Source organism: Lissotriton helveticus, chromosome 7 (genome assembly GCF_964261635.1).
Source record: "Lissotriton helveticus chromosome 7, aLisHel1.1, whole genome shotgun sequence".
NCBI classification, from domain to species: domain Eukaryota; kingdom Metazoa; phylum Chordata; class Amphibia; order Caudata; family Salamandridae; genus Lissotriton; species Lissotriton helveticus.
In genome coordinates, this window is record NC_136068.1 from 1,736,846,208 (window position 1) to 1,736,860,677 (window position 14,470).

The following is a 14,470-nucleotide window of genomic DNA, read 5'->3' on the forward strand; positions in this document are numbered from 1 at the left end:
TTGCCGTTCTATCTAATGGTTCACCTTTTACAAACAACCTTCGGCACTTCCCAGATCCCTTCCCAGCTTGCATAGTGTAAGTTTTCTTAACATTTAGCTTTAGATTTAGGGTAGCCATGAACGTACAATATCTGTTTAATGCACATTGGAGTTCATTTGGGGTTCTTGCTAAAATGACAGCATCGTCGGCATATAATAGTGCAGGTATTTGCCGACGAGCTATTGTAGGTAAATCTTTACTGCCTTGGAGCATCGCGGCTTCCAGTCCGTTAGTGTAGACAGTGAATAAAAAGGGGGCCAGCACACAACCCTGTCTGACCCCCTTTTCCACCCTGAAATTTCCTGTAAGTTCCCCCTTGGTCCCAAATCTTACCCTGCCTGTCGTCCCTGTGTACATTTCACGCAGGAAATCAACAATCGCTGGGTCAACGCCCAATTTCAGCACGATGTTCCATAATGCTGAATGAGCGACGCAGTCAAACGCCGCTGATAAGTCGACGTAGACCATGTATAGTGTTGACCCCTTGGCCTCCGTATATTTACCCGCTAGGAGGGAAAGGTTAAGTGCTTGGTCTGCCGTTCCTAGGCCTTCACGGAAACCATATTGTATATCAGATATTACTCCATGGTCAGTTGCCCACTCCTGAAGTCGATTAAGAAGGATCCGCCCTGCCATCTTCCCAAGCGAGTCCAGGAGGGAAATAGGCCTATACCATTGCACTAGACAGCTAACCACCACAACATGACACGGTGCTTTAGACTATTTATTTTCCTTCTTTTCCGGAAAGTGTGTGATATCAGATTAGGAACGCGGCTGTAGCGAGTGTCAATAAAGTTTGTTCGTTTTTTATGCAGGTGTGGTTCTGCTGCAGGATTTTTAGTTTTCAAGTTGATGCACTGTCGAACATTCAGCTGTTTTTTTCATGCGCGTGACGACACCAGCATGCTTAGTTCTAGTTTAAGAGATTCTTCAGACTCAGGTCATTCATATAATGCGGATGTAGTGTCATCATCGTTATCCTACAACTCCCAGAATGCATGGGAATCATATGCGCGCTTATTTATAGGACACATATTCGCAGCTAATGGTATCCTTCCGCGAGAGCGCCACCTCCATCGCCGTCTTGTGATGAAGCGTTAGTGAACACAGCCGGCATTCGCCACGATTCTTTTACATTGCATACCAGGTATGTCAGACGGTGTTTCTTTTCCTTTCTCTTTGTTTTACAACCTAATTGAGAAGGTGGTAACGTAACGGCTGGTCATAAACTGTGCTAGAAGTGGAAACATAGAAGTGCGGGTACAGAGTACCTGCTTGTTGCAGAGAAGTGCCGGTACTCTCCAATCAAAAGTAATACGTCACGCTTGAGAAGTGTCGGTACTCTCCCTCTAAAAATAAAAAGGTGCCGGTACTCCGAACCGGACAATACCGGCCCATTTAAAGCATAAACCTTACTTCAGTTCCTGTGTTTTTTTAGGTATCTGCACTAGTGAACCGCGTTAGCAATGCATTAATATGTATATTCCTGGGTCCCAATGGGACAGTCTTTTCATGGAAGGTACGTGAGTGGTATCAGTGGTAAGATATGGCTAAGACCTTGATATATACAAGTGAGGACAGTGGATTGGGTTTCTAAAACCAGGGATGCAATTTCTTGCAGATTAATTTACACCGCACACAGAAGTGAAAAGTAATTCCCGCCGTTAGAGCCATCTTTGTTTAGCGAGAACACTCGTGTGGTTCTTAGAGGTTCGTACATTTCATTTATCTTGAGTACGGTGTCCATCCACATTCTCTCTAAGGCGCACAGAGTGGATCATTTAATTTTGGCGATGTTGTTGCTGGTCGTTATTAAAAAGGTTTTTCTCGGTTACTATCCGTGAGAGACATCTTTATCGACTTGCATATGAACTACTCCAGCTGCTATAAGATTTATGTATGTCAGTAGGGAATTCAGAGATGGAGGATGTAACCAGCATTATTTTTTTCATTATTTTTGTTCACATTAGGCAATTCTGGTCAAATAGGCTTGGTGTTTTTAGCATACTTTTACGGAAGACGCGTATTGAGAAAATCGCGTCCAGGTAGTTTGGCCTCATCCGGCTGTTTTTAGTATTTACTTTTTGGGAGATGGTTCACTTTTTGGGCTGATATAATCATTCGTACATGGCGTTACCTCGTGATTGTATATGGGTGAAGCATGTGTGGATACGTGGTTTCCTGTCTCTTTACAGTTCATTTACTCACTTATTAACTTCTGGGAGTTCACAATGCATATGCTGTCATTTTTTCTACTACTTTTATCAGTATCTTTCATCCAGAGCACTCCAATCTAGGATAATGCTTGTCACGGGACCTTTTTCCCGTCTGTGTTATGCTGAAATGAAGATTAGCAACATACATGTGCATATCATTGCATTTTTTGTTTCAGGACATTGCCCCTGATGAAGGAAGTTAAATTCCCGAAATGCATTGCGCTCCGAACTGCTTGAAATTAAGTTCTTTGTGAATTTAATGTATAATTCCTTATGGTATATGTACTGTACGACATCATAGTTGCATGAATGTTTACACTTACTAGATAGCATAAATCAATGTATGAACACAAAAATGTGTATTTACATTATGCGGCAAATGTAAAAAAATTTGTTTCATGATCTATTGAAGTCATGTAAGATAAATTGCACGTATAAATCAGAAAGAAACTTGTGTAATTATTTAAGAAACAAGTGATAAATTGTATTAAGCAAGGAACATATTGTTCACAGGAACAGTGCACACTGCATGTAGGTAGTATCCTGCATTTTTAAATTTGTAACCTCCCATGAGGATTGGCCCTTTTACTTCAGTTGTTACATGGTACGTCTTTTTAGGTCTCGGCTAGAAACGCGCGAAGCGCGTTCTCGCCTGAACTATAGTGATCGTTTCAGCCGACAAAGGGAGACAAGAGCTGTGCACGTGCGCAGCATTGTCAATGGGAGAGGGAGACACAAGAGCTAGCCACTCGCGCATGGTATTTGGACGCGCGCGTGAGTCAGTCTGCTCGTAGCAGGCGATGTGCACGCTCACGGCGACGGCATGTACTGGGCTCCCACTGCGCTTTAAGTTTCACGGCCGGCAATCCAGGGAGCTCCAGGCACCATGGCCGCTGCCGCCATGAAGATCCGGGGGGGGGGGGATCCATGGAAATGCAGCCCTCAACCCCCAGAGCAGCGGTAAGCGGGCTTCGGGGGCTTCCGACAATTTGAACCGCAAAGCCAGCGTGCGATCCATACTATTAGCGTGTGATCCCTCCCAGCAGCGTGCGGATCCCTCCCATTAACGTGTGATGCCTCCCATTAGCGTGTGATCCTTCACAACGGCGTGCGATCCCTCCCATTAGCGTGTGATCCTTCACAACGGCGTGCAATCCCTTCCATTAGCGTCCGATCCCTTAGTAGCGTGCGATCCATTTGGCAGGGCTTCTAGAGTGTTAGCTCCCCCCACCAGTGGCCTGTAATAGCTGGACGTTCTCAGCAGGATTCTTTTAGTGCTGCTGTGAGTCTGCTCTGTTATCTCCATCGTGCAGTGTCCTGACCGATGCAGTGCGAGCTCCCTTCAGCAGTGCTCTGGCACAGCCACGGGTACCCTGTAGTGTGAGCTTTGTTTGTCAGTGCTCTCAGCAGTATTCATGCAGTGTTAGGAAACTCCTGCGATGCTCCAGCAGTGATCTTGGAGCGGTGAGGTAATTCTGCAGTGTTAGATCCCTACTGCAGTGCCCTAGCACAGCTAATGTAGTCTGAGCTCCCTTCAGCAGTGCTATTGTAGCGCTGTGGTAATTTTGCAGTGTGAGCTCCCTTCTGCAGTGCTCTCAGCACAGTGTGAGCTCCTCTCAGTTGTGCCCTGGCACAGCCAGGGGTACCCAGTAGTCTGAGCTTCCTTCTGCAGTGCACTTATAGCGCTGCAGTAATTCTGCAGCAGTAGCTGCCTCCTGCAGTGCTCTTATAGCGCTGTGGTAATTCTGCAGTGTGAGCTCCCTTCAGCAGTGCTCTTGTAGCGCTGCGGTCATTCTGCAGTGTGAGCTCCCTTCAGCAGTGCTCTCTGCACAGTGTGAGCTCCCTGCAGCAGTGCTCTTGTAGCCCTGCGGTAATTTTGCAATTGTAGCTGCCAGTGCTGCAGTCATTCTGCAGGGGTAGCCCCCTCCTGCAGTGATATGTCACAGATACATGATCCCAGCTAGGTGAGCTGCCTTAGATAGTGCTCTTTTAGTGCTACAGTATTTACTATTCCAAGGTGATAGATGCCACTTTGAGCGAAATATAAATATACACGCATTGGCAAAGCCAATAGGTCTTGCCCAGGTCTTTAAGTCGAATGAAAAAACTGGGGGGGGGGGGGGAGAGGGGTTCGCGCCAACTGGTAATTTTCTGCTTCTATCATTGCATCCAGATATATAATACAATAAGTTTCAGTACACTTATAACAAGCCAGGACTTTTTGCTTTGCCAATGGTTGTTATATGCATAAGATAAATAAACAACTATAGCTTAGTTGTAACGTCTGACACTTCTCTCTCTCTAGAGGTAGTCTGTAAAATATACTTACTGGTGAGTAAGAATTATAAGAACATATTTTGCATCCCACCCTCTCAAGCCCAGGCACACAGGCCCGGGATTCGGGAAAACACCTGAAACATCATTTTAATGTGCGTTTTAAATGTATTAATACCCCCTAGATGCTACTCGATGCCACATAGAAATTAAGATCATTTTTGGGGAGGTATGAAATGTATTTGCATCCCTCTAACCCGCGGGTATCCGAGCGCTTTAAATCAGCATGCTTATAGCAAGCAAGATTAGCACTCTATATTACTGGCAACTTTGCTTAGCAAAAGCAACAGCTAACCATTTACAAACAATGTTTATATACCAATTGCAAATTAAAGAAAAAAAATTAATGCAAAGCATTGTCATTTACAATGCCAGTAACTCAAACTTTAATGCTGCTAGACCTATTGCATTGCAAATGCTTGTTTAGTCTGTAAGCACTAATTTCTTTAATGAGTTTCTCCTACTGCAGGCACAATATGCTTTCCTGCAACATTCAGTGTACCATGCATGCTTGCACTTTCCGAGCAACCCGGGATAATGGCTGCTGCTTCTTTGAATAGGTCTCTCCTTTACAAGCGTTTGAGCTATTGGCATTGTAAAATGACTGCCTTTTATTTATGCGTTATTTAGCAAAACAGATAAATAAAAGTCATTGTCATTTACAATGCCAATAGCTTAAACTCTTGCAAATGCGACACCTATTGCATTGCAAATGCTTGTCATACACGGTTCCTGGTGCACACTGGTGACGCACATTCTGATGTTCGTTTTTCACACAGCTGGTTTTCGTATGTAGATACTGGTGCATGCTCGTGTCTTATGCTGCACAGCACACATTCTGGGACTAGTTCCCTTTCTGCCTTTGTTCGTACACAGATCCTGGTGTACGCTGGTGTCTCACGGCCTACATTCTGGTACTGGCTTCCTACGTGGCAGTTTTTTGTACAGAAACTCTGGTTCACGCTCATGTCACTCACTGCACAGCACAATCTAAATCTGGTTTTCCACATAGCAGGGCAGGTTTTCCTACACAAATCCTGGTGTGCGCGCCTGTGTCGCATGCTGCACAGCACACTCTAATGCTACTTTTCCACATGTCTGGTTTTCATGCACAGATTCTAGGAGACGCTTGTCTCATTCTTCAGAGTACATACTAATGCTAGTTTTCCATAGGGGTATTTTTCATGCACTTATCCGGGTGCACGCTCGTGTCTCACGTGGCACTAACATTTTGATGCTGGTTTTCATACAGGGATCCTGGTGCATGCTTGTCTCACTCTTCACAGCACATTCTAATGCTGGTTTCCCACATGGCTGGCTTTCGCTTACAGATCCTGGTGCACACTCGTGTCTCACGTTGCACAGCACACACTAATGCTGGTTTTTCACAGGGCTGGTTTTAATGCACCGGTCCTGGTGAACGCTCATGTCTCGCGCTGCATAGCAAATTCTAATGCGAGTTTCCCACATGGCTGGTTTTCACACACCGATGCTGGTGCACGCTCATGCTGCACAGTAAACTCTAATGCTGGTTTTCCACATGGCTGGTTTTGGCACACGGATCCTGGTGCCCTCTCACGAGGAAAAGCATACACTGATAGTTTTCATACGTGGACACTGGTGCACGCTCGTGTCTCATGCAGCACCATCACACTCTAATGCTGGTTTTCCATAATGCTATTTTTAATGCGCAGGTCCTTGGGCACACTTGTCTCTTACTGCACACTTTAACCCCTTCAGTGCGGGGCATATTCCCCCCCTGTGCTGGGGGGAGAGGGGGTGTGCCCAGCGCCCTGGTGCTCATGAGCCACGGTGGTTGTGTGCTCATGATGAGCTGATCTTGTCATGACCACACCAGTTTCATTTGAACGCTCGCACAGCAGGGGAATTTGCTCAGCGTGCGAGCGTTCCAACGGTCATGACGAGCTCAGCTCGTCATGAACACACGAGCACCGTGGCTCATGACGAGCTGAGCTCGTCATGAGCATCCAAGGTGTTAATAATGGTTTGCCACATGGCTAGTTTTCATGCACAGAACCTGGTGCACGCTTATGCCTCACTCTGCACAGCACAATCTAAGGCTGGTTTTCAAATGAGTTTCTCCTACTGCAGACAGAACAGGCTTTCCTGCAATATTCAGCACGCCATGCGTGCTTTCACTTTCCAAGCAGCCCGAGAGAATGGCGGCTACTTCTTTACACAGAAATAGGTCTCGTATTTACAAGCATTTGAGCTATTAGCATTGTAAATGACAATGTTTTTTTATTGATGTGTTTATTACAAAACCGATAAATAAAAGGCATTGCCATTTACAATGCCGATAGCTTAAACTCTCGCAAATGCAAGACCTATTGCATTGCAAATGCTTGTTTTTCTTTGCAGTGGCGTGATCAGTTAGAAAACAAGAGTTACAGCTATTGGCGTTGTAAGTGTAAATATTTATGTGTACTAGAGTAGAGTCGGTGTATGTGGTGAGTAGTGGAATTATGTGGCTACCATCCAGATAATGTGAGCATTTAAGAAGCACAGGTGCAGTTAGGATGAATGGGTTGGTGGAATGATAGCTATTTGTATGAATGCCTGAATGGATGGATAGCTGTATGAGTACATGCATTGATGTCTGGGTGATCAGTTGAATGACAAGATGGTAGGTGATGCATGTGTCGGAAAGTTACAGATGGTTGGTATGGAAAGAAAAAGATGGATACACAGGGAAAACATTTATGAAAAGGAAATTTTAGTTCTTTATTGGACCTTTGGTCAAGACTGGATGATATTTAAGGCTACATGGTGGCCCAGATCTCAATAAACATAAAATCCCATTTACAGTTCAGAAGTTGGTGGTGGTTTTGTGCCTTTACCCCGAAACTATGCTTCCTTGTCAGCTGCTTGGATGCCTGCCTAATCTGCAGTCTTCCAACAGAGTATTACACTTGGATACTGGTTAAACCCATTCAAATCTTAAATGCTGTGTCCGATCAAACCTTACAGGACACAGTTACTAATTATGACTGATGAAGGAAAAGTCTGATGACTGGTCCCATTTATAGCCCTTGCATATGGTGTTCTGCACATTGCAAGGACACGTTGACAATAAACTGTTGATAAGCACAATTATGCCACTTTGTGGCATTGAGACTGCCAAATATAGGCCTATTTGTATCTCTCTAGTGCATGTGATGCACACAAAAGGCATGCAACATGTTTCCAGAGCCTTGCAATTTGTAACTGTGTAAGGGCAAGGAAGGGATGGCATGACTGGCACAGCAAGGGCAGCATTACTGTCTTTTTGTTCTGAGGACTGCAACATTTCCGAGTGAGCCTTCACAGCAGCAGCTTCCCAGTATCTCTGTTGCTTATTTGATTCGAAGACCAAACAAAAGATATCACATTCTGGGGCCTTATTAGAGATTACTGCACTAACGCTAATTGTCAGTGTGCATCAGATTATGCACCCAACGGCATTAGAGGATAGGCTTGTAATGCGCCAAGATGTTGGCGCAGACTTTGAACTCTGTGTTGATATGCGTTTGCGTCTGTGCACATATTGTATTAGCGCACAGACGCAAATGCACATAAACAGATGTGCTCTGGCGTACAGCAACAATTAGCGCTGGTGCATCATCTGTAGTACGGCCCCAGAATGTTTAATGTACTGCTTTAGTTGATGGGCTAGGTGAAACTACTTATTCTCTCACCAAACACCTGACCCATACATTCACTGAAGCACTACGAAGAAGAAATAAGGCTGCACTGCGCTCTGGAAAAAACTAGTCTAGCCTCACAAATCAGAAGTATAATTATACCCAACGCACGCTTCATACACATTTTGTATGCCTTGCAAAGATGCAGATAGGTTTCAGGTGTTCAGCATGTATTGTATTAAAAAGCACTCCTGCCGAACTTGTGATGCTGTACCTGCCCGGACAGCCCACCACCCTTGCCCTACCTGAACAAATGGAGCTCCAAGGCCATGCACGTTGCCTACTCCAGCTTCACCAGGCCCAGTTTCACCTGCTGCTGCAGCAGTGTGGACCCCATGGGCTCATTGTTGCCTTCCACGGCCTCCAGCAGCTCAGCCAGCACCGGAGGCAGAAGGAAGGCAAAAACTGGATACATTTGACAAGCGCAGCACCTGTACACTGTCACCCTGAGGACGCCATACTATTTAAGGTACTATCAATGCTGAAGGTAATCAGCGTAGGATGCGCCATCTTGGTTAAGGGATCATAAACTGCGTAATTGTGGTTGAGTGCTTGCGAACCTAATACAGCGGCAGCAACACAAAACAAGTACTAGCGAAAGAAGCGAGACGGCTCTTAGCAGAGGCACTGTCATACGGAGGGCAGACTTCATGCATTTAAATACACAGCATCCAGGCGAGACTCCACTATTTTATTCTCACCACTGACTGATGAGAGAAACAGGGGTTGTGGACTGGGAATGAGAGAAATGCAGGGGTCGGCGGCTGTACATACCAGCTGGGGTTTACATTTGTTGCACAGTGATAAAGTACGGCTTGCCGTGCTGCAACAATAAGAACAAATAGTTCTCCCCAACAACAGATAAAGAATGCAAGCGGAAAGGAACTGTATTTAGACGGTGCTCCTCTGCAAAAAACTGAAGTGAGATATCGCTGCATGAACCACTTAGAAGGCAACAAAGAAGAGCGACACTTGACTGAACCAATAGTAAGCAGGAGGCATGAGCAAACTCCTTTATCAATATAACAGGTCTTCCAGACAGCACATGTGCTTTGCTAGGCTCAACCTAAAAAGCAATACAACTGTTCTTGTGACATATACACCTAAAACAAGAAGCACACAAAGCAGTCCTCTAAAAATATGCATGTCTTCTATGATTGCAAAAAATTGGATTCTTATTTGGGGTGGACAACTACACATCTCAAGGAATAATCACAACTCGAGTAAGCGTGAACCTTCAAAGTCACTAATTACCTATGCTCCACCCGCTGATAGGAATGGTGTAGATAAGACAGGCTTAATTTAGGGCAATGTGCGACTTATTTATCCACTGTCAGAACAGTAATAAAGTAACCAAGCAATTAACATCCGATTAAGAAATGGATGGAGGCCACTTTACAACTCAAAGCATTGTGTATGGAGTGGGGTATTAGGGCAGTAACGGCAGAGTTCCCTTGGACAGAAATGGTTCCCACACATTCTGTATTGGCCAGAGAAGGAGCCGCGTTGATTACTTTCTTATCAATCTAGAATACTGGCTGCTCCTCATTGACATGGAGGTTATAGAAAGAGTAGAAAGTGATCACATCCCTCTTATACTCAAGGTGCCAGCCCAAGGTTTAGTAATGCCACAGCCACGGGTAACTCCGTGTTGGACAGCTAATACCCTGATTTGTAATGATGTGAGGCGGGTCAAAGGGGCATGCATTTTGGGAAATGATCAATCGCTCGCTTTGATTAGGGCTGAAATCGTGAAGTCCCTAGCAGTCGTCCAAGTTGCTACTTCTCAGGCCAATTTTAATGAGCCCATACTTCGAGACCGTGAAGATTTATTTGGCAAAATTAAAATACATTTACAAAGCCCAGTAGTCCGAAAAGTAAAGTCAACATAATGCATGCTACTTGGTATAATAAGTCGTGCAGAGAAGTCTACGGGATCTTAGCCTCCGCTATAAAATCAAAGGAATTGGGTAGAATCAGATTAGCACGGAAGAGCTATAGAGCACTCAACTAAAAGCGAAGAAAGAATGGGACGAACACAAATGGCATGTTCTCCAACAGGCCAGAAAAATCTTTTAAAGTTTTGGCATCTGGTCAAATAGGGCAGCGGCGGTCAGGCTCCCACACCACACAATTATGTGGCACCAGACCAGTGGGTTACTTTCTTTGAGGCACAATTTGCCGCAAATGATGTGAGGGGGATAGAAGAGCTGTTTCAAGTTCCCCACCCTGATATGGTGTTAACTTTTGATCTGGGTGAGGTTGAATTGGCGTTCAGAGCAGTACCTCGTGGTTGAGCCCCGGGCCCTGACTACGTACTGGCTGACTTGTTCCTGCATGTTTGTTTGTATTTTATATAGCGCACTTCTACCCGGAGGCCTCGTAGCGCTGTATTCATACCGCTGCGGAACCCATCCTGGCTTTCCTGTGAAATGTCCACTCCTGGGCACCCACAAGGTGAAGCCAGGCATCCACAGCGCTGCTGGGGCCGTTGTGGAGATTAAGCAAGCTATTGCCCAGAGTCACAGAGTGGGACCCATGATTAGACTAGGCACCGAGGCGAGAATTATCAGGTCTGGGGAAATTGAGCCCAAGACCCGCCGAGGCGGGAATCGAACCCTGGTCCCGGGCCAGACCTCTGCATCAGGGTCTGCCGCTCTAACCATTGAGCCACACTTCTCCACACTTCTCCGCATGATAGTGGCATCTGGCAAAGGTACATACAGCAACTAGCAAATGCAATTGCTAGTGGAGCTCCAATACCAGAATGTTGGTAAGGAGCAGAAATCCTGCCAATCTACAAAAAGGGCGACCAATCCAGTCCCAGCAACTAGAGGCCAATCAACCTTATAGACTCAACTCAGAAGATCTCAGAGAATGACATATTAACCCAGTTACAAGCTGGTTTTCATGCTCTTGTGAGCACCATTGACCAGGTGTTTTGTTTTATTCTAATTAACTGGCATGTGGTGGTGCTAGCAGGAGGTACAATTTATGCCGCCTTCGTGGACCTCAAGTCTGCCTTCGACATGGTACCCTGAAAAAAGCTGTGGGAGGTACTATACAATCCGGGGTGCCACTTGACCTACTATCCATTATTGTCAGACTCACGAGGTCAGTTATGCTCCAGTGCCCATGGGCTCACAGTGTAACATCAGAGATCAGTTCCCTGTATCTAAAGGGGTTCGTCAAGGGTGTGTAATGGCCCCAACATTATTCTCCTTATTTTTAAATGGGGTCGTCTACTATTTTTCCATGTTCCAGACAGATGCTCTGCACTTGCAAGTACCAAAGTCCCAATACTTATGTCCGCTGATGATACATTGATCATCTCAAAAACACAAAGTGGGCTGCAAAGGGCGTTGATGCGCTTTGAGACTTTCTTTAAGGATCGTGGTCTTCTCATAAATACAAGCAAAACTAAATCCACGGTCCTTTACACACATAGAGCAATACAGGGCAACATAAACCTAGACAAGGAAAACCTCAAAAAGACTGATGTTTTCAATTACCTAGGGATAACCCTTGGGAGTAAACTAAATTGGGATCCTCCGATCGAGACCATGGCCCTTAAACACTGCCAAATAGCTGGTGCCCTATTGCCAGAACACAAGACCTTGCAAACTAAGCCCATAGTTCCAGTGATGCAGATCTACAACACTGCAGTCGTAGCAGCGACTTTATTTGGGGCAAAACTCTGGGGCTTCAACAAACTAACACCTCTAGTCTTAGCCCAGAATCAATTTGTGAGAGGCCTTATAGGCCTTCCGTGAAGTACTCCATTAAAGCCCCTTTTCTATGACCTAGGATGTAATCTTCTGGAGGAGACGGCAAGGTTCAGACCGATAGCCTACTGGCGCAGACTTTGGCCACTCCCGACCTATCACACTATGCAAAAGTGCTAAAGGACATTAGACAGGCTTGTACCTTTTGTAAAATAAGCAGGCTACAAAAGGTGGAGAGCACCTTAGTTAAGATGGGCTTGAGCCACTTGTGGGAGGACCCAGAAGGCCACCAGTTGACAACTCAAGGAGCTTTATTGGTCCATGGTTACCACAAGCAGCTCACATACCATTCTATTCTATTCTATTCTATTCTATGTGTTTGGTGAAGCGCAACAGCTACCCCAGCAATGGGGCGTCCCGGCGCTGAAAGACAGGCGCACACTTTACTGGACGGGGGAAGGGGGGAAAGAAGAGATACCCTAGGGGGCAGGGAAAAGGAAAGTTTTGATTGCCTTGCGAAAGACCGAGAGAGTATCTATGGAGCGTATACTGAAAGGAAGATCGTTCCAAAGTTTGGGACCGAGAACGCCAAAGGATCGGCCTCCCGTACGACAGCGCTTTGTTCTGGGTACTTTCAGGAGAAGTTGGTAGGAGGAGCATAGTTCACGGCCAGAGACATAAGGGCAAGCCAGGTATCGCAGCAGAGGGGGGTTTCCCTGTTTGGCAATTTTAAAGATCGTAATGAGAGCTTTAAATTTGATTCTGTGTTCTACGGGCAGCCAGTGGAGTTTGCGGATGGTGGCTCTGGCTGAACATCTCCGTGGGAGACCGACCAACATTCTAGCTGCCGCATTCTGGACTCGTTGGAACCTAGCCGTTTCTGCTTTGTTTGCTCCCAGGAGGAGGACGTTCGCATAGTCTAGGCGTGACAGAATGGTTGCCTGGACAATTATCTGTCGAACCTTAGGATCAAAGAATCCGAGTATAGGCCTGAGGTTTCTTAGAAGACCTATACAGGTGGCTGCCACCTTTTTAGTGTGTGACTGGAAGCTGAGGTTGGCATCCATCCAAACTCCCAAGTTTTTTACACAGTTTTGAGTATACTTCCTTGACTGGCTCCTTCATAGAGCATAAGCCTTGCCCAAGTCATGAGCCCCACTGGGATGTGATTACTAAGCCTATTGACAGGAGATTATTTTTTCAATTCAGAGTTAGTTCGTTACCATTAAAATCCTTTACCCACAAATGGCACAATACTAACGACAATAAGTGCTACCTATCCATAGAGCAGGGAGAGTCAATCCGTCGCATCCTTTTTGTTTGTCCCGCCTACAAGGCCCCCCGGGACAAATGGCTAAAACCCCTATGCACTATCTTGGGCACTAGGTCTAGCTCCACAGCGCTAAGAATTATGAGGTCAAGCACTAACGAGCTCTGTGTGATATCCATTGCCAAATTTTTAAGCTGGTCATGGAGAATATGTGCTAAATCGCTTAAGACGCTAGAGGCAAGCTAAATCAGTAGCTTAAATTTAAAAGAAGATTGAACGGCCATGTCAGGCATAATAACAATCTGGTCAAGATGGAACAATTAAAACAAATTAGTTAACCACTGTACTGCTCTGCAAACAATGTCCAACTTATGCCTATGAATATACAGAATTGTAGCCTCATAGAATTGCATTTGTGCCCTTTCTGGCGTTAATAGTTGGGTACCAGCTTTTACATTTTGTACTCTTTTAGCAGTATTATGGGGGTCATATTATAAACAACCCTTTAAAATAAATGTATGTCTTCATATCAACTCCGCTTTTATGTCAAGCGTATAATGTTAAGCGTTGAGCCAAAAATGTTCTGTTTTTATCTATACTTTTTAATATGTTGTACCGTGTTTTAAAAAATAATAATTTTGTAATTGTCTATTATGATCTGTGAGATCGAAATAAAGACTATACACACACAAAAATCCCAAAGCGAATTATAAAAATAGAGTAAAATGTAATGAGCAAAATGACACCAACACAAGAATAATCCATTAAGGGATACTACAGATAAGAATTTTAAAGATTAAAGTGATAATAGCACTGAAAAGGATTACGCACCATTGATAGTCAATGGCCACAGTAGAGTTTTTCCTTGGGACTCAGTCTCTAAAATTAAAGTCAAAATCCTTCATTGGGTCAAACCGCCATGCTGTATCGGACGGTGTGTTCCATGAGGCCGGGTACCTTATCGATCAGGACCCACTGATTTGCTGCTGCAGTGAAGCTCCAAGTGGGAGAAACCACTTTCCTCAAACCAGTGTGGCCATGCCTTGGGTGGATAGAATGGGTTTGCCTGTTCTGGTTCTCCTGAGAACTGGACATCCAAAATCTTGTAAGTGCCAACTTTTCAGAGGTGGTATGACAAGTGCAGTTAGACACAGCTAAGGTTTCCAGGACCTGAGAAACAA

At 45.1% G+C, this 14,470-nt stretch overlaps 1 pseudogene across 1 annotated transcript in view; it reads left to right on the forward strand.

Annotated features, from left to right (window-relative positions):
• Positions 1 to 1,106: 1,106 nt before the first annotated feature.
• LOC144767663 (claudin domain-containing protein 2-like) overlaps positions 1,107 to 14,470 on the forward strand; it is a 157,086-nt pseudogene continuing 143,722 nt past the window's right edge. Inside the window, exon 1 of the transcript XR_013598301.1 lies at positions 1,107 to 1,187. The product of XR_013598301.1 is annotated as a claudin domain-containing protein 2-like (transcript). The remainder of the gene's footprint in view (positions 1,188 to 14,470) is intronic.